The 19,881-nt window shown below is 36.7% G+C and overlaps 1 long non-coding RNA gene across 1 annotated transcript; it reads left to right on the top strand.

The window, feature by feature from the left end:
- Positions 1-6,371: 6,371 nt before the first annotated feature.
- LOC136251692 (uncharacterized) lies at positions 6,372-8,758 on the top strand. The gene is made up of 3 exons (XR_010699153.1): positions 6,372-6,749; positions 8,217-8,350; positions 8,590-8,758. It is a non-coding gene; the product is annotated as an uncharacterized lncRNA (long non-coding RNA).
- Positions 8,759-19,881: the final 11,123 nt, after the last annotated feature.

Genomic DNA, 19,881 nt, shown 5'->3' with positions numbered 1-19,881 from the left:
TTACAGTGACGTACAAGCCAATTATTTAGATTAAACTATTGTTTTATAAGATTTTAAGGCAATTATTTTATATCAATAGTGGACTGTGAAAATGATTATAACTATAAGTTGCAATTTAGTGGACCACAAGTGGAAAATTTTTGAAAATGGCAATCTCAAGACTGGTCAAATCCCTGTAAAGATGTACAGCACATGTATGTAATTTTAACTTTATTCTTTTCTGCTGCCTCACCTATTTTAAATTTATAGTTATGCCCCTGTTGTCAAACAGAAGAGTTGAAGTACAAGCCCCCCTGACCCTGCAATGCTTTATGAATGATGCATGCACTCTAGTGTGTAAGTACAATCAGCATGCGTAGTATATATGCTCCAGCTAGGGGGTCTGGGGGCATGCCACCCGCAAGGAAATTTTAGAGTTATAAGATTGAATCTGGAGATAATTTTAGTCCTACTATTATGGTAATTGCAAAGAATGCACATATATGGTATTTTATGCATGTAGCTCAGACCTTGACTTGAGTAGTATATAATAAGCACTGGTAACATGTCAATCCAGGGGGTCTGGGTTGTGCTCCCCTGGGAAAGTTAGACCATCTGAGAGAGTAATTTAAGTGGTTTAACTTTATCAAAACTATTATATTAAATTTGCTTGATTATTGTATTAAGGTAAGTGCTCTATTAGAGTAACTGCTCTATTAGAGTATATCGATCTTGCATGATTGACCAGTTTCTGAAGCTAATCCCCTAGAGCTGCCTTTGGATGGACTCTTACTATGTACAATAAGTTGAACTAAACAGCATAATAACTTTGTTAATGCAAGCTTTCAATGCATCTAAAAGGTCCAATGTAGCTCTCAGTTCATGCCTTCAGTCAACAATATTTGGTGAGGCAACTCACCTGCCTACATTGTATAGCTACACCTCTGGACAATAGTAACAACAATACTAACACAAGCACAAATTAAACTGTACTGAACCCAAGCAAGGTAGTATATGGCACGGTGCAGTCAACCTTTACTACCTCAATTTAGGAAGCCAAGTTTCAGTTCATAGTTTCTATAGCTACACCTCTGGACAATAGTAACAACAATACTAACACAAGCACAAATTAAACTGTACTGAACCCAAGCAAGGTAGTATATGGCACGGTGCAGTCAACCTTTACTACCTCAATTTAGGAAACCAAGTTTCAGTTCATAGTTTCAATATTGTCAGGATGCAAAACCATGCAACTGGGATTTGGATCATCAGGAACAGCCATTGGGTCAGCTTCCTTTGATCAAGGATCAGGACCCATCTTATTGAATAGTGTGACATGTTCTGGTAGTGATATAACAGTTGAAACCGCAGCACTAGAATTAAACCTAGTGTAAATGGTCCTGACTTTGGTATATATATGAACTGTGGTCAGTCGCTTGCCATGATCTGATTTAGCTATTATGTCATTAGAATGTATTGAGTAGTTTTGGGTGTTAACTTATAATAGGCACACCTTATAAAATTAATTATTGCAGAATCCTAATAAGGACTCATATCTCAACAAACAGGAAATATAGGAACACTTGTGTCTGATGTGATGGCTACAATTACAATATTCAACCTTCACACAAGTTAATAATATGCTGCTATATTGTTAATGTGTGTCAAATATTAGCAGGTAGGTATAACCAAGAGTAAATAATAGAGAGGACTCAGTATTACTTACTCTTGGTATTAGTCCATCAAGAATGAGCACATGAAGACCGTAGCAATGAGGATTCCTGTTTGTCAACCTCAAGAAGCCTTGCTATGAAAGGCATCAAAGGGCCAAATGGGCTTCTGTCAAAACTCACTGGGGTTCTATTATTCATACTCTTGGTATAACAGTTGCAACAGGCCATAAAGATTGGCATAGTACATTTTGTGGGGAGCACTGTACTTTAAATTTGTACAACTCCTCACAATAGTACGTGGAAACTATGAACTTGGCTTCCTGAGGTTGACTGTACTAACTTCCTTCTAATGACTCTAATGCTGTTTTCAGTGTTTACACTGTTAGTGGTTTTGGGTGTTAATGTATAATAAACACACCTAAAACTTTACCAAGGTGGGAAGCAATGGTACATTATCTATTACTTGGTACATTATCTATTACTGCCAATTCTCTAGGAATTGCTATGTAGAAGGGAAGCAATATTAGCCTCAAGAAGAAATATTGTTTTTTTTCTGATCAACAGCAGTTATTTCAGTGAATTTATTCAGCCTCTGTGTTTACCAGAGCTGCATAGCTGCATGATAGGAGAGTGTGGGGACCAGCAGAACTGAAGGGCAGTGACTGGTGGGGTAGTGGTAGACATTTTTGAACAAGTTGAGTTTTTTCTGGCACAATTTTGTGCTGAATCTTATGATCACTGCATACTGTAATCATGCAGTGCTTTTACTCGCTGTTGGACGGGGATAAACCTTCCAGATTATCAGCTATCACCTGTTCAAGTTACACTATATTTAAAGTGGTCAAACCACTTAGGAATCCAGGTACTACCCAACACCTAGTTGCACCCATGCAACAACACCAACAAACCCTACAGAATGTGCCACCACAAAATTCCTATACATGTTTAACTATGCTATGACAGTAACAAAGACAAAGCTCCTTGTTTACGAGCCTGTGTGTAACCATTTTTCCTCCTCACATGAGCAGACAGGCAAGTAGACAGATAGTTCACTTTGGAACACAACCAATATCTGGCTACAGATCATTCACAGTCTGGCTTCTATGAAAAGAATCTACAGGCTTAGTAACCATGGTGGAACAAAGTGTCAGTGTAGCATGTAGCTAACTATTAAAGTGCATAGGAAGTACATGCTGTAGACCAGCTTTGGACCTGTGCATGCCTATGTGCATGTAGTCAGTAGGTCTCATTGCCAATCAGTTAATTGTTGAGTCAATGATGTTGAAACAATTGGATTATGTTTTTTTTAATTCTATATTTTTATTATTAATATAATCATAATAACAATCATTAGTCAGTAGTTAGCTTATATTTAACTGCAAACGTAACATTTCATAAAGCTTATCATTATTATCAGTGTTGGCACCTTACATAATTTCTTTTGGGCTTATAAGTAATACAACTTGTTTACTATTCATAGTGTGGTAATATAACTACCTTTGAAGAAGCCATAATAAGGTTTCTTAATTGTGACAGTTGTCAAGGCAATCCTGAGTAGTGAAGCGCATGCATGGTTTTGTGGTCAAAAAGTGTAATTGATATTGGTGATTGGTGAAAAGAGATAGGTTTTAACACTTCTTTGTAATGAAAATTAACACTTCAGACTTGGGTTTACAACAATATTGTTAGCATTATTAGCTCAAAAAAAATCAATTAATATTATTGCTTCACTTTTCATGATTGCCTTATAGACTAATGCAAGACCACCACTATGCAGCATGTATAGGGCAGGCTTTGGTCTATTTACTAGCACATACTGCACTGTTGATTTGAATATATGGTATGGAGATCTGAAGCTCATATTTACTTTTCTGGTACTAGTAAGGTAAGTTATATTACCACCCTATGAATATATTAGTAACAACTTCCAGATACCATGCAGTAGTTCCAGGGATGTGGTAACTGCCTAATGAATCTTACATCATTACTAATGATGCAAAACAGTACAACCAAATATTATAAATATTGCTCTTAGCGCAGTTAACCTAGAATACAACACTAACCATACTCGAGGGCACCCCTTCAAACTAGTTACATTGCCAACCAGAATTAATGCTTACCACGATTCCTTTTTTCCTTCAACTGTCACGTTATGGAACAATCTGCCGGTGGAGGTTGCTACTTCTAGTAACTTAGAACATTTTAAAAAGAGTTGTAACAGTTATTTTTATAACTGACTATATTATTTTCTTATCAAAATATGTACATTTTTCCTCTTATAGAGGTTGTACATTAATCAAATATAATATAATAATAATTCTTAACTAGTCTAGTCATTTATAGGCTTAGTTGAACTGTAGAGCTGAGGTGTAACCTCACTCCCAAGTTATTGACCCCTACAAGCACTGAAGCTCAAACTTTCAACAAACATTTAGTAAAATTTTAGTTGTATCTGTACACAGTTTGTGTCAAGTGATCCTCCTCACATGATACCAGGATATTTAAATGAGGAAATGGTGCTGGATTGGAGTGCTGCTGGATTATGACATGGCTGGAGTTGCCAAGAGCAGCTAACCACAGTGAGATGTGGAATAAAATAGGTAGAGTATTTTGATTGTCTGTCACCTACAACTGTTATATTTTAATATGAGTTGGACCATATACATGTCCTAATGCGATGACATGTATGCACTGCAAGGTTTAAGGTGGCTGTGGCTGATTGATGTAGTGCAATACCAGAATATAATGGATACGTTCAGTGTGTGGCAGCATAGCTTAAATGGTAGTTTTTTCAAACATTAATTTATAAAATTTATAATGTAACTTGGTATCCTGTGTAATAACAATGATGTCCTCTGAGTATACAGGCTATTTCAAATCCCAGTGTGCAGGAGTCTACAGATATTAAAGTAAGTTCCTTCTGTGTGTTCATGATTTTGTCCAATTGTGTAGAGATTAAGCTTCGTAGCTACTAGATAGACACTATAAACAGCTATATACAGTGGATCCTCACTAATCCGAACTCCAGTAATCCGAATGCTCGATAATTCGAACAGTACAAATGACTGTTTTATTAGAGTATTTGCAAACAAATGTATGTTCTATTAGAGTAATTGAATTAGGTTCTGTATATAATCAATGGGTTCACTAATCCAAACAAATTCACTAATCTGAACAGACTTTTGTCAACTTGAGAACAGAGCTGTTCGGATTAGTGAGGATCCACTGCAGTAGTGATGGGTAATTATATGAAGCAGCAGTGTCATATCAAAAAGGCTATTGGAAAAGCAGAAAACTTTATGCTGATGATGTACTTTTGTATTCAACAATCACAACGCCAGATGATTGCTACCAGTTACAAGCCAACTAGAACAATGGGAAATGGGCTAGAACAATGGGCAAGAAGTGGAACATTATATTTAAGCCTTCCAAATGCAAGTTTCTTAGAGGCACCAACAAAGCGAACCCCATCAACTAACATTAATGAGCACATAAGAGAGATCACAACAAAGTCCAACAATGTCAAAGGTTTCCTTCAGCGAAACCTAAAATCATGCCCTGTTAACATCAAGAACAAGGCTATTTGTACCAGATCTATCCTTGACTACACATCAATCATTTGGTAGCCGCACATGGTCTGTTGTATTCAACAACTACTCACTTTAAGACAGTATATCCAACATGCTGACTAATCCTCAGACTTGTCTGGAGCCCAGACTTGTCTGGAGCCCTCTTGCAGACAGGCGAAATGAACTAATGTCATTCACCAACTAGTAGACATTGACATTTTACTCCCACCCCATCCTTATAACTACTGTACATGTGAATACTCAAAGAGGTTCATTGGCAAGAATTAATGCATATGCAATTGCTTTAGTATGAACTCTTTACCAGATGATATTGTAATCATTTCAGATTTAAACAAAGAACTATTGGAATGTTTTAATTACTTTCGTAATGTAATTCACTTTGTGCATACATGCTTCCCTGTGAGGCCTGCACAGTAATAATGACCTGTGCCAAAAACAGCCCAGCTGTAAAAAAAGGCGAGGCCAAGAATGCACAAGTACATGTTCATGGAGTAACTACAACCAAAAGACATGATATCAAAATCTGGCCAAGAAAGCATTTACAGTATAGGCACTTTTATGCATTCATTTTCTATATGCTTCACATTATCACATCCAGCTAGCTGTACATGTGTGCTTGCAATATAAACAATACTACTGAGACAATAAAAGATGATTACACTGCATTGTTACCAAAATTAATTTAACTAAAAATTTACAATTGGTTTCTACTTGGCCATCTTTTTATTTTAATGTACAGTGCAAAAAGATGGCCAAGTAGAAACCAATTGTAAATTTTTAGTTAAATTAATTTTGGTAACAATGCAGTGTAATCATCTTTTATCGTCTCAGTAGTATTGTTTATATTGCAAGCACACATGTACAGCTAGCTGGATGTGATAATGTGAAGCATATAGAAAATGAATGCATAAAAGTGCCTATACTGTAAATGCTTTCTTGGCCAGATTTTGATATCATGTCTTTTGGTTGTAGTTACTCCATGAACATGTACTTGTGCATTCTTGGCCTCGCCTTTTTTTACAGCTGGGCTGTTTTTGGCACAGGATATCACTACTTTTTGTTGAATGGAGAACATACAGTTAGCTACTGAAGATTGGCTATTATATTACATAGGAGACACTGCATGCATGCATGCATAATAACAGCTTCAGTATCAGATTAGCTAGCTAAATCAGTAGCAAAAGCTTCAAGTTCAGTGTTTAGAAGCGCTACTAAAAGTGACTTGCTAAGAGAAAACTCGTTCAAACCGTTCAAGTTTCCCTCAAGGACTCACGTGATATTTTGCGTGATGTTTCACGTGAAAATAAGAACCGGGGATAGTGACAAAGTTGAGGCTACCATCTTAATGGTTTTTCCTGAAGCGGTGGGTTGGTGATATAACTAGTCTCTGTGCGTAACAAGCGGAGGTGAATCAGCTGCGAGTTGTTGCTGAATGTAGGCCTCGGAATGGACATGAAGCTGATGAAGGCACTGAATACATCACACTATTCTCCTAGCGAATTGCCGAGTAAGTTTGAGTATAAGTCATTGTAAACGGATATATAACTACCGTCGTAATTTTAGACAGAAATCCCCCACGCCATAGTAGCTTCCTGGGATTATATATCTATGCTTTTGTAGGCCAGATCCTTGCAGCTGGCTTGTTCTAGCAGCTGTGTGGGTCAGACCGCAAACAAGTTGGGCTGAACCCTAGTCAGAAAACAGCGAAAAATGAAAATAGATTTTTTCTCAACATTTCAACCAATCAGATGGTTGGTGATGACAAATGCTTCCATCAAAGGCTATAAGGCTATATACTTTTATGGCTTCCCGGCTCTAGTGTATGGTGAAATCTTTGGCTATAAATAATGTGTCAGGCATTTGAATGATTAGCAAGTAAGTCAATACTACAAAACCAATAAGTTAATATTTTTGAGGGCTCAGCTCAATGCATACATACAGTATACCATAATTACTATGTATCAATCGATTGATGTGATGATAATATGTGCAGATCTGAGACAACCATGGACCCTACTTTATAGTAACTGGGCAGATATATAGAGTTGTGTATACTCTGATATAATTGTTGAGTGTATGGTCGAAGCTAAATTAGCTATTTTAGATAGCTAAATTAGCTATTTTAGATAGCTTTTTGTGTTGTTGAAGGTGTCGGGCAAACTCCAATTAGGGCCAGGCAATAAAAGATTATTTTTCAAAACAGGAGAGGAACATGCTTAGGCCCGCAAGGTGCAGGGTTAACCTATTTACCCCTGTAATGTATCTATCAATGTATTGCCCCACTACCCCTCCCTTCGGGCATATATGGGGCTATAGTGGGCACAACTGAATGTTAAATGCCCCATGGTAGGGCAAACGTATTGTGTCAAATCCCCACCCATTGGCTCTAGTTGCAACGTGGGGATTTACTCAGGATTTGACATAGCGTAGAAAAAATACTTGGGTGCTTAATGAATGATTGTTCCTCATAGTGGGGCAGCAGTTTCATGTCAATTCCCCTTGTGAAGCCCCACTTACATCCAAGGGGGCTGGTGGGGCAACACATTGGTAGGTGCATAATGAGTTTACATCATAAACCTTGTGTTAAAAGTTAGGCTGTCTGTTAAAAGTTAGGCTGTCTTGTGTTGGTTGTGCTTATAGCAGCTAATGTGCTTATTCTTAAACAAGGACTGGAGAAACTACAAATTGTCTTCTACCTTTCTATCAACTAGATTATAAAATTTCCTTTGCTGTTGTAACTTGTTTACCATTATGCTATAACTGTTAGTCCCTCCTAGTTTATATGTCTCCTAGCAACAAAAATTGTTATGTCAACAATGTAGCATAGGTGAGAACCACAAAACAAGCAAATATATTACAAAATTGGTCATCAACTGTTACCAGCTTCAGTATGCTGAATAATACATCTTGGGAATGGCTATGTGGGATGCCCACTTTAATGTATATAAAATGATGTGATACTCATGTTGTATAGGTGTTAGTCACACTGTTTTACTCCTCCCATACAAGACCTGCCTCTATCTGATCAACCCAAGGAACCTACGTAGGACCTCCTGACCATAAAGACTTTTGTAAAGTACACTTGTTGAAGTCCAACTACAACATGTGGTGAGTATAATTGGAATGCTGGTGTATGTGTGTAGTGCATATTAGTTGTGGGACAATGGCAAGGATCCTGGATTTGAAGAACTGGCCCAGACACATACTCAGCTTAAATAATAGTATGTACACACATATACTACACACACACTATACATATTTGACATGTTAGTCTGACTATATGCATGATTACATGTTTTTAATTAGCTGTGCCTTGCCATATGCTGTATCCCTTTCTGTATGCGCAGGGTGGATGCTGATGTTGTGACTGTTGGCGGGTGAATTTATGGTGAATGGACAAATCATTAATTTGTGGTACCAAGACCCCACTACTATATTATGAACTCTTGGTGGTACTTCATAGCCAAACACTAGTGTATCTGGCTTCTTGTGCTATTGTAGTCATTGTTTTTTATTTTTTATTTATTTATTTATTTATTTTTATTTATTTTATTTATTAATGCTTTATGCTGAAGGTCTGTAGGACACCTGGTCCTACAGCCTGCTCAAAGACTTTAGCTACTTAGACTTTAACTACTTAAGGTGTGTTTGAAAAGTTGGAGAAAGGAGAAAAAATCCATGACTGGATCTAGGTAGCCTCGAACCTGCAGCCATCCGATTTACGCTCGAACGCTTACAGGAGTCTACCAGGTGGTCAGGATGTTTTCTCCTTGTTATTTTCATGTAATTATATCCATAGGAATTCTAGAGAGTAACTCATTATCTCTAAGTACCCGAAGTAGAACCAAATGGACACTAGTTTATTTATTAATGCTTTACAGCACAAGTGCTGAAGGTCTAATTTTTATGGGATCATCATAATGTAAATGTTTACTATAGAGTTTTTATAATTGTGGGTGGTTGCATGAGGGTCTAACAAGGGCTGTGACTGAAAGGTGATGTGCTGATGCTGGCTTTTCAGTAGTGAACACTCAAAATTTCACCGGCACTGAAATCAGAATGGCTGGGGCAGGATTAGAGCCATACACGGGTAATGTAGCAGTAAATTAATTCAACTGTATCCCAACACTACAGCGGGTATGAAACAGCTAGCGCCGGTACGGCCCTGCATGGGGGAGTAACGCTATAACGAGTCAGTGGAGGCATACCGTGGCGAATTTAAAACAAATCAGTGACTGCATGGACTCACAATTAAACCCGGAGTTGACAGCACAGTGTCCATCAAATCAGCCAGCTCGTTATGGCTAATGTAATGACCTTGCCCACTTCCACGCTGTTTGGGAAGTAAGGCGGGTGCCTCACACCTCGACGTCATGGCGGCAAGTTTGAATCTTCAAAGAGCACAAAAGCAATCTCATAAACTAACTAACAACTTTTAGCGAAATTAAATGTACAGATACATTGTGTAAAAAGCCCCTGATAGCCGCAGCCTTTTTACAATACGACTTCATGGTTGAAAGAAAATCGCCCCAATGGGACGCGATGACGAAGAAAATGAAAAAAAGAACGATGCACATTTGAATAAATAATTTAATTAATGCATTGTAAATGGGTGGGCGATGGAACAAACTACTGCAACAATTCGCCTGAGTTTTCGTATGGTAGTTACTCATTATACAAAGGTTACATTCCCACTGGTTTCGAGGTGGAATCTTTTAGTAAGGCTGAGATTTCACCATGCGGATTTTAAAAGATTGCATAATTGATCTCTCATGTAAATGACTCACAGTAGTGGTCGCATGTTTATTATTGTGGGCGTGCGCTTTGTTGTGCTTCTTGGCCTCGTGACTCACTACTGTGAGTCTTGATAAATTAATTGTAGTTGTAGTTTGGTCACATTAATCAGTTAAAAAATCTTGTCAATAGCCATTTTTCCTTGTCCTATAGAAAATACATTATATAAATAATGCAAAAAGTGCACCCATTACTGAGCATCCATAATTTGCCCAACAAACCATACATCCCTTGAATTTCTCTTTATAAACGAATATTCTAGTTTATTGGTAATTTCATAGATCTACCAATGGAGACTAGACCATTTTATGTGTGTTCTATTACAAGTAAATCCTCAAAAATGTGCATTCTATTAGAGTGTTACATTGACAAGTCTGTCTTCAGTAATCATCATTGTGTAGGTGTGAAAAAATGGTGTGGCAAACTTGATAAATCAAAGGTGGAGGCCAAGAAATGGCTGCAATGATGTTAATGAAAATAAATTTTAATAATGGCTGTTAGCTATGCATAAAGTTTTTTCTATAATATTGCAGCCATTTCTTGGCCACCTTTGATTTCACAACTTTTTTCACCCAAGCTTATATAAGCTTGCACCATTTTTCACAGCTTGGCTGTTTTTGTAGCTATATTGCTGTAAATTTACCTACCAAATTTACACACCAATTAGTTATTGAATTAGCTACATGGTAACTACAACTGCTTGGTGTGCTATTTTGCCAAATCTGATCGTTTTTGTAATTTGTAGAGTGTTTAATTTCACTCTGCCACACTTCTTTATAACATTAACTCTTCAGTGACGATATGCATACATATTTTCATTTTGGTGTTTAGTTTAAACAGCCTTAAGCTTGTTAGTGATACAATTTAATGTCTTAAATAATTCTCTAATAGAACATACACCCAACTTTATCATTACACTGACTGATAGTTTTGTACAGGACTATATAAGAACTGTATTATATGAGTTGTATCTTTGGTATACTAAGAGTGGCATTGCTGACTGGCTAGCCATCTCAGCTAGTGCTATTTGTAACCAAATTCTTCAGCATCAACAGGAGTGAAACCACCGTAGCAGTGAATAAGTATATCATCGCCTCCATCATATAGTTGGCTTTATATCCCGGGGTGTACCATATGTAAAAGCTATATAGCACGTAAAAGAGTGGGCAAGAGACAAATATAGCACGGGTGCTATATTTTGTCTCAAGACCACTCTTTGAGTGCTATATCGTATGAGCTAGGTAGTGCTTCAACTGGTATAGAGAACCATCAACAAGACACATGAACCAATTAGAAATTCATGGAGTAGTGTTGTCACCAGTAGAATAGGCATTGCACTTATGTTGCGCCTGTGTTAGACTAGAGAGTATGAGCCTAGTCCATTTCTCATTGACTAATAGTTTTTGATTGTGGTATTTAATAAGCATTTTCTGTAGGACTTGTCCGTTTATGTGAACAGAATGTAGTAAGAACATTCACTGCTGCTGACCACAAGCAACCATCATCGAAATCTCCTATAAATTTATAATTAAATCCAGTAGTTCTGCTCTTATGGTTGGGTTGACTGATCAGCCAGCACAGTGCACAAATAAGGCTAGGAAAACTTGATTACTTGTTTCTCACCCACAAAAATTTGGATTTTCATGCGGACTGGAGGTCATTTTTCATTATTCAATATTAAAGAAAATACTCCAAATCTGTTACTAAATTTGCCTGGCCTAAGCCTGGAAGTTTGAGGTGCCAATTGCTGTGCAGGTCACAGAAGCTCGTATTTAAGTCCTTTTTTTTGCCTATTTATACTGTTACATTGTTCAAGTAATTTTTTTTTAAAACAACAAACAAACAAACAAGCAAAATTTAAACCTTCAGACACCTGGAAACACTTGGTGCAGTGGTAATGCACCAACTCTTGCCATCTATGTAATTCATTGTTGTTTGTGTGTGATGTAATGTCTTGCTTTGTGTTTATATATGCACGTATGTTTAGTTTGTTGTTGTAGTTGTTTTTTTGCATCACTCCACTACAAGGCAGAATGGCATCATGCCGATTGTTGTGAGTATAAAATAATAAATCTATAACTACCTGATATACTGCAGAACTGTGGGTCTATTAAAGTGTTCTATAACTGTTGCACTTGCGGGGGCAAAGATAAAATGAATAAGAGTGCTATTATTTCCATACAACACTGAAAGGAAAATACAACACAGCGTATGGAAAATACAGCACTGTTGATCACAAGCATAACATTTTAAATCACCAGAAGTAGCCAAAATGATGCTATCTGTTTGTTTTATGACCGACGTGGTTCGAGTCTCCAAAATGACTGCTCTGAACAAAGACAACCAGAAAGCACTTTTAAACAGTTAAAGCACTACCACGCTTGAAAAAAAAGCACTCTGGTGTGGTCTCGAGCCGAATACAGCACTCGGCTTTGCCTCGTGCTGTATTAGTCTCTCACCCACGCCCTCGTGCTGTTTTTTCCATACATACTCATGGCTATAGAACAGTTGTGTTCAGTACGGCTTTTATAGAACTGATTTTTTGCTTTGATCCTCCCACATAAGGTTCTTTAATAATTATTAATCATTTATATAACACAATAGTTGAAGGTTTCATAATCATTACAAGCCAATATCTAAAATATTATTTCTCTGGTCACAATTCAAAAGTAAAAGTACTGAGATCCCTATATAATATGTCTGCAACAGTCATTTATACTGAAGTACTTATGAACAATTGATTGAGCCAGTAGAATAATTCATCTAATCTACCAAAATGGAAAATTACATTGCTATTTTGAAATATAATCTAAAATGCACAAAAATAGCATCTTAATAAATTGATATTGTAGTATGGTGACATGTTGAGATATCAAACCACAACCATACATCACAATATGATGCACAGCTGACACAACAACCAGCAGTGCTATATGTAGTAACAAAGTTACCATGAATTTTAAGATCTTTTCCCCTTTTTACATCATAATCTTCCAAGGTCAAGTAGCGCCTGTTAATTCTACTCTTCAAGAATGGTAATCTTGCAAACCAGCTGTTTAAAACTTGAAAAATCTGGTAGCATTTTGCCAGTACTTTAATTTGTTGACAGGTGCAACATAATTTTGTGATGCTTTTTCTCCCAACAGAATTGTCATGTGCCCTTAACAACAGTTAATATTTTCCAAACTGTGTTACACATCTGCTTTGATTGGCTCTGCATGCCATATTTGGTAGTTTCAGTAAAAGTTTAAATGTCACTTCATTTTCTCACACTCAAAAAACCAGCTTGCAATACTGTTCAAGTGGTAAGTTATACTAGTCCAAAAGACTATAGAACGTGTGATATCAAAGGTGATAACCAAGAAATGGCTGCAATGGTATCATACTGTCACTTAATTTGAAACATTACAAATTAATTGAAATAATATTATTGCAGAGGTGCCACCTTTGATATCACATCTTTTTCATACTAGCCTATTTTTGGAAGGCTGCACCCTTTTTCACAGCTTGGTTGTTTTGGATTTTGTAAAAGCCATGTTGGCTTTGTCTATCTTTTTCCTACAGGTAAACAGAAGAACTACATTTTAAAAGACATTAAGTAGCTACTATATATATATTTTTTAATTTTGTATTATTTTATTTCATATTACATGTAGCTAGTTGTTGAATGTATAAAGGGATCTCGAAATGCACTTCGTGTTTGATTTTTGCACTGATAATTAAACAGATTTCCATTTTATTACTGAAGGGGTTTGTACCTTGATAGTTGTTACCTAACATGTGCAAGAAAATACAACTAGCAGTTTAGCCAGTAGGTGAAACAAAATGCAGCAAAGAAAGTAGAGAAAGTAGACTGCTCTATTAGAGTATCTCAATTAGATATCCACTCAAAAACAGTCAAGCTGTATAAAAAGGGTGTGGCCTTCAAAAATCCTGGGTGAAAAGGTTGTGAAATCAAAGGTGGAGGCCATGAAATGGCTGCAATGATGTTGGTGATAATAAATTTCATTAATGCACAGGCTATTAATAAAATTTATATCATCGCAGGCCACCACCTTTGATTTTATAACTTTTTCACCCAGGCTTTTTGAAGGCCGCACCTTTTTATATAGCTTGGCTGTTTTTGTGTGGATTTCACTTTTTTGTAGCTTAAATATATACCAGAAATTGACTTTGAGGTCACAAATCATTGTTCTTATCTACAGATGCAATGTATGAAGATGATACGATTATTATTATTATTATAGTAGCCTGCACCGAAGGTCTGACAGCAACACGTGCTGCAGCATTTCGATTAACCTAACCTAACAAACTGGAACTGGAGACTAACAATAAGATGAAACAGAAAAGGGCCGAAGAAAGGAAAAAAAATCCCTCCTACCCCAGGATTCGAACTGCAGGCCACCCAATGTCGATCAAACTAGTGGTCTACCAATACAGAAATATACCTACTGATCCGATACTAAAGACAATTTATACTAATATTTATTTATTTATTATTTATACTGAGCAGTCAGCCCTGCTGGTATCCTCAGATAGTTACACAAACCAATTATCTAATTACAAGTGCAATAATGTGATTATGCAGAGTCAGAGGTTTTGATATAATTTTGTGCTTGCTTGTTCATGGCTATATAAAGTTGTAATATATATGTAGTGAGTGTATTTATTTGCAATAGTGTTTTATACCTTCCAGTTAGCTAGGGTATACTATTTGTCAATTTTGCAGTGACTGTTCTATTAGAGTATCTCGATTTTTATCCATAAGTTGCAGTTGCTCAATTTTTACAAAGCAAATCCTGCACCTTTCATGCTAAAATACAATTTGCAGCTTGTTGTCACAAGTTTTATTAGCATAGCACTTATTAAGATGATGATGATGATTGGTGAGAGTAGTAGTGTACTAGCTACCCTGCCGTGATCTGTACCAAAATAATCATCAGCTTTGATTCGATGGAATACTATTTATTTGTAATGCTCTAATAGAGCACACATTTATTTAAAAAGGATTTCTAATATATAGAACACACATAGAATGTTCTAGAACAATCTAGATTTTCTATTGGTAGATCTACGAAATTATGAACTTTTCACTATTGAGTAGAGTTTACTAGAATTTTCATTTATAAAGTAGAAATTAAGTGATAGCAACAGGGTTATGGATTTGGGTGATCAGTATGGAGGTTCCTGGTTCGAATGCTGGTAAATTTTTTAAGTATTTTTTATGCACCTTTTTTACCCGGCGGTGACTGTTCTATTAGAGTATTTCAAACCTGCCATTTACAGTTGTTCAGTTTTGCCTTGTAACTCTATAGCTGTCAATGTGATTTCTTTTAAACCACAAAAAGGTTTGAGCTATGATGGTTAACCTACATGCATACCAATTTTTATGTTATTCCCATAAGCGGCTTACCCTGTAGGCATGACAAGTCGGCTTTTTTGATGCAAACAATCATCCATAGCTCTATGACTATTAATCAGATTTGCGCTAAACTTGGTACATGATTGTGCCACAATACATTCTTAAAATGAACCAAAGCTCAAGACAATTGAGCAACGCATTTGCGTTTTATAATGGTTTTTGTAAAGTGTGTGAAAAGAAGAATCTAAGCCCCCTGAACCCCCTAAACGAAGGGGGGGGAATGAAGAAATTAAACCAGATTTTGAAGGCTTATAATATTAATTCAGGATTGCATTAGGCAATCTTACTCAAATTCAGTATGTGGGTACTGAAGGTGAAGGGTGTTTGCAGTATAAAAATGATTCCAATTTGAGAAGGGAGTACAAAGCTACGTATGTGCGAAAATCACACTTAGTTTCTTCCTGTAAATATGCTCATGGTGTGGCACGCCGGCTTTCTTGGCCGCACGACACACTACCATAAAGTTGCAACACTCTAATAGAGCACACATTTTTTTCCTGAACACTTCTCTAATGGAGTGCATATTTTCCAGAGCACTTCTAGCTAATACAATCCATAGAAACCGCCAAACTGTATAAATCTTCATAAACATTATTAAATTTATTATCACTAACATCATTGCAGTCATTTCATTGCCACCACCTTTGATTTCACAACTAGGCTTTTTAAGGCCACACCCAGCTTGGCTGGTGTTGTTTTTTAATGGATTTCACTTCTTTTTGCATTTTAAATACAACCTAGTGCTCTATAGGGACCAATACAGAAAAATACCTACTATTTCAACACCAAAGCCAAAGGATCTATGCAATAATGCTAAAAATTGCTCTATAATTTTGTGTTCAGTCATGGCTATGGCTATAATTGAAGGGGTCAGTGGAAAAGGGGGACATGTACCATTTTATATTTTCCATTTTCTAAAAATTAGAATGGCTTGTTTTAACCATGTTAATAATGTTTTCACTAAGTAAACAACAGAATTTAAAAGTTTATGGCAGTCTCAAATCATTTTTAGCAAATATTCGATTATGTCCCAAAATTGTGTTTAATGGCCACCACGTGGTCACCAAATGGCACTTGTCCCCTTTTGCTGCTGGCCCTTTCAATTATAAAGTTGTCTGTATTTCTTTGCAATACCTTTCAAGTTAGGTGTGCATGATTGTAACTACTATTTGTCTACAAGAATTTTTATTTTGCAGTGACTGTTCTATTAGAGTATCTCAATTTTTCATGCAAAATGTGATGCAGTTGCTCAACTTTTAACAAAGCTAATCCTGCACTTTTATGTTAGAATATGATTTCCAGCCTGTGGTCACAAGTTTTGCTAGCATAGTACTTAGCTATTAGAATGATGATTGGTACAAGTAGGGCTTAATAGTAGTACCCCACTAATCTGTACCCTATAATATCGGCTTTGATTTGATGGAATACTATTGAAAAATTACAGTAGTATTATATTGCAGTTTATTTGATCACTTTGTAATACTCACACACATTTTTTTGAGGATTTCTAATAGAATACACATATAAATGTTTCCATTGGTGGATCTATGAAATTATAGCTAGAATTTTCTTTTATAAAGTAGAAATTAAGTGAGGTGAGCAGCCATGATAGTAGTGGCTCAGTGGTTAAGGATTTGGGTGTTCAGTATGGAGGCTTCTGGTTCAAATGCTTATTTTCAATATTTTCATGCACCTTTTTTACTCCATAATGTCTATTAGAATTTCTCAACCCCCATATTTACAATTGTTTAGCCTTGTAACACTACATAGCTGTCAATGCGATTTCTTGTAAACCACAGATGGTTTACCTATATGCATTCTAATTTTAAGTTATTCCTTACCCTGTAGGTGTGACAACAAGTCGGCCTTTTTCTGCAAATAGTTGTCCACAGCTCAACGACAGATTTACACTGAACTCAGTATGTAATTCTGCCGCAATGTGTTCTTAAAGTGCACCAAAGTTCAAGAAAATTACGAATTGGTATGCAGATACCGTATAGCGGGAAATTTTCGAAAGGTTAAATTTTTGAAAAATTGGAAAATAACAATGTGTTTTTGAAAATATTTTTTCAAAAATAGTACATCCCAGCTTTGAAGTGACAATCAAAGAAAGTATAACTGGGTGTATATAAATGATTTTTGCGAGTGCACGCATGCATAGTTTCTGCTAATATCAGTTAGCTATAGGTATTATAGCTAGGCACTGGGCCACACACAAGTAGCTAGCCATATAGCTATAGCTACCATGCGTGCGCACATATGAGCGAGCACGAATGACAACACGAGTCTTGAAGCCTATAAGAGCTCGAGAGACCAGAAATTACTATAATTATCTGCAAACATCTATATGGGCTGAAAAACGCCATGTACTTAGCTATGGCTCGATCCGCAGACCACTGAGGCGAAGTCTGCCAAACAACATGGTTCAACCTACGAAGGAAGACCCTAGGATAGCTAGACGAGATTCTATCAAAGCCAGATTGAGCATTTATCTTGCTTACTGAACGATCAAAGCAGCAGATTCTAACTATGTATGTGATCAATGCAACCACTGTTAGCTTCCTCCGTGAATTAATTATCTACGGTGCGGCACGGTAAAGAGACATTGTTTCGAAAATATATTTTCGAATTTCCAATCAAGCACTCTTTTTCGAAAACTTAACCTTTCGAAAATTTCCTGCTATACGGTAGGCTAACCATTATAGGATGAACCTTTTGTGATTTGAAGGTACTATTAGCTAAGAGATATAAAGCAAAAACCAAATATGTGAAAGAAGTCCGATCAAGATGCTGTAATAGAATAGCCATCAAGTAGTGTCAAAAAATTGTTCAAGATTCGAACCACACCTAGCTACATGCCCAAACCCTATACTACTCTGCTACTGCTGTCAGTTGTTCATATCATTTAATTTCTTTCTTATAAATGGAAATTCTAGTTTACTACACCTGAATATAATTTCATAGATCTATCTATGAAAAATCTTATAGGATATATCCCATAGTTATATCCCAGTGCAAATCACATCCTGTAAGTCATCGTTAATCATTGTATTCTAATTAATTAATTCATCCATCATGCAGCGGCACAAACATAACATCATTGCCACTGTATAAATTACAAAACATTAACCAATGTACCGGTCTGCTTGCAGATGGTTTTGTGGTTTGCTGCACTCCTACATACTAATTGACAACCCACCTTCTAGGTTATCAACTTAGTTATTGCACTTTGATCCTCCCACACACTAGGATATAATTATGTTTAACAAAACAAGTTGTCACTAACATCCAATAACCGATGGTAAATTGAAAGCTTCATTTCTCATGCATGCACATGGCTTTGCACCCGACAAGAGTTGAGTAGCCAACACAAATATATATCCTGTGCTCACTGCATATCGTGCAAAATTGGAAACAGCAAATGTGCCTATTCCAACTGCTATACTGTTGGTAATTTATAGCCCGTTCCATCGTACACATAGCTACATTTATAACCTGCGCTAGTACAAAGTCTTATTGTACCTTACAGCTATAGCATGGCTTGGTATTAAAATACGAACAGCTTCAGATCAACACCATTATTGTACATGCTATACACATACACCAGTGTTGAAATCAGGTGACCCACTGACCAGGATTTGATCTGGAAGGGATCCAGATTAATTACAACCAAAAGAGCTACATTTTGGGTAACTATTCATAACAGCTAAACAGGTAAGTTTTGTAGTAAACAAACAGCCTATGCATATGGCATGTAAGTTTAGACAGCAAAACACATTCCCTGTAAATTACTAACTTCCAACACACCTTACTGACAAATTAGTGTCATTCATGTATATACGTATGTTGCCTACAAACAGTATCACAAATTCCTGATAAGTGGGCATGCTCACAAAAGAATCTGGACTAGACTACAATTGATCAAGAAAAAGTGCAGGTACTGGCATTCGAAAACTGGTTCTAGAAATCTGGCCATACACAAAAATTAAGCAGAATTGAATGCTTGTATATATTTCATGAATTGTTCTACAAGGATGGCACTAGTACTACCTTCTGGTGAGCAGTCAAGAGTTGATAAGACTTTTATGTACAGTTCAGTTGAACATTGTTTGATAATCAGTCACTTCACCTACTTGCGCATCTACCAATGTCAAGCCCGACCTACCCCAGGTTGGGCAGAGGTGGGGATTTGCAAATGTTAGATGACAAATTCCCCACCGCTGGGAACAACTTCCAAGTTACAAATCCCCTACTAATTCGTATTATTTATCCCAGGAATCACTAACAATACTGGCCAAGTATGGCTATTTGTGTTGCAAATGCCCCTACCCTGGGATAGTCTCGCGTGGCCAGACCGCTTTTTTCCGTGTATTAGGTGGGGAAAAAAGGGTCTGGTGCAACTCCAATAGCTGTTTACTTCTGA

This window comes from Dysidea avara, chromosome 3, assembly GCF_963678975.1.
Source record: "Dysidea avara chromosome 3, odDysAvar1.4, whole genome shotgun sequence".
Classification (NCBI taxonomy): Eukaryota; Metazoa; Porifera; class Demospongiae; order Dictyoceratida; family Dysideidae; genus Dysidea; species Dysidea avara.
The sequence above is the reverse complement of the archived record's forward strand: the minus strand, read 5'-3'. Positions and strand labels throughout refer to the sequence as shown.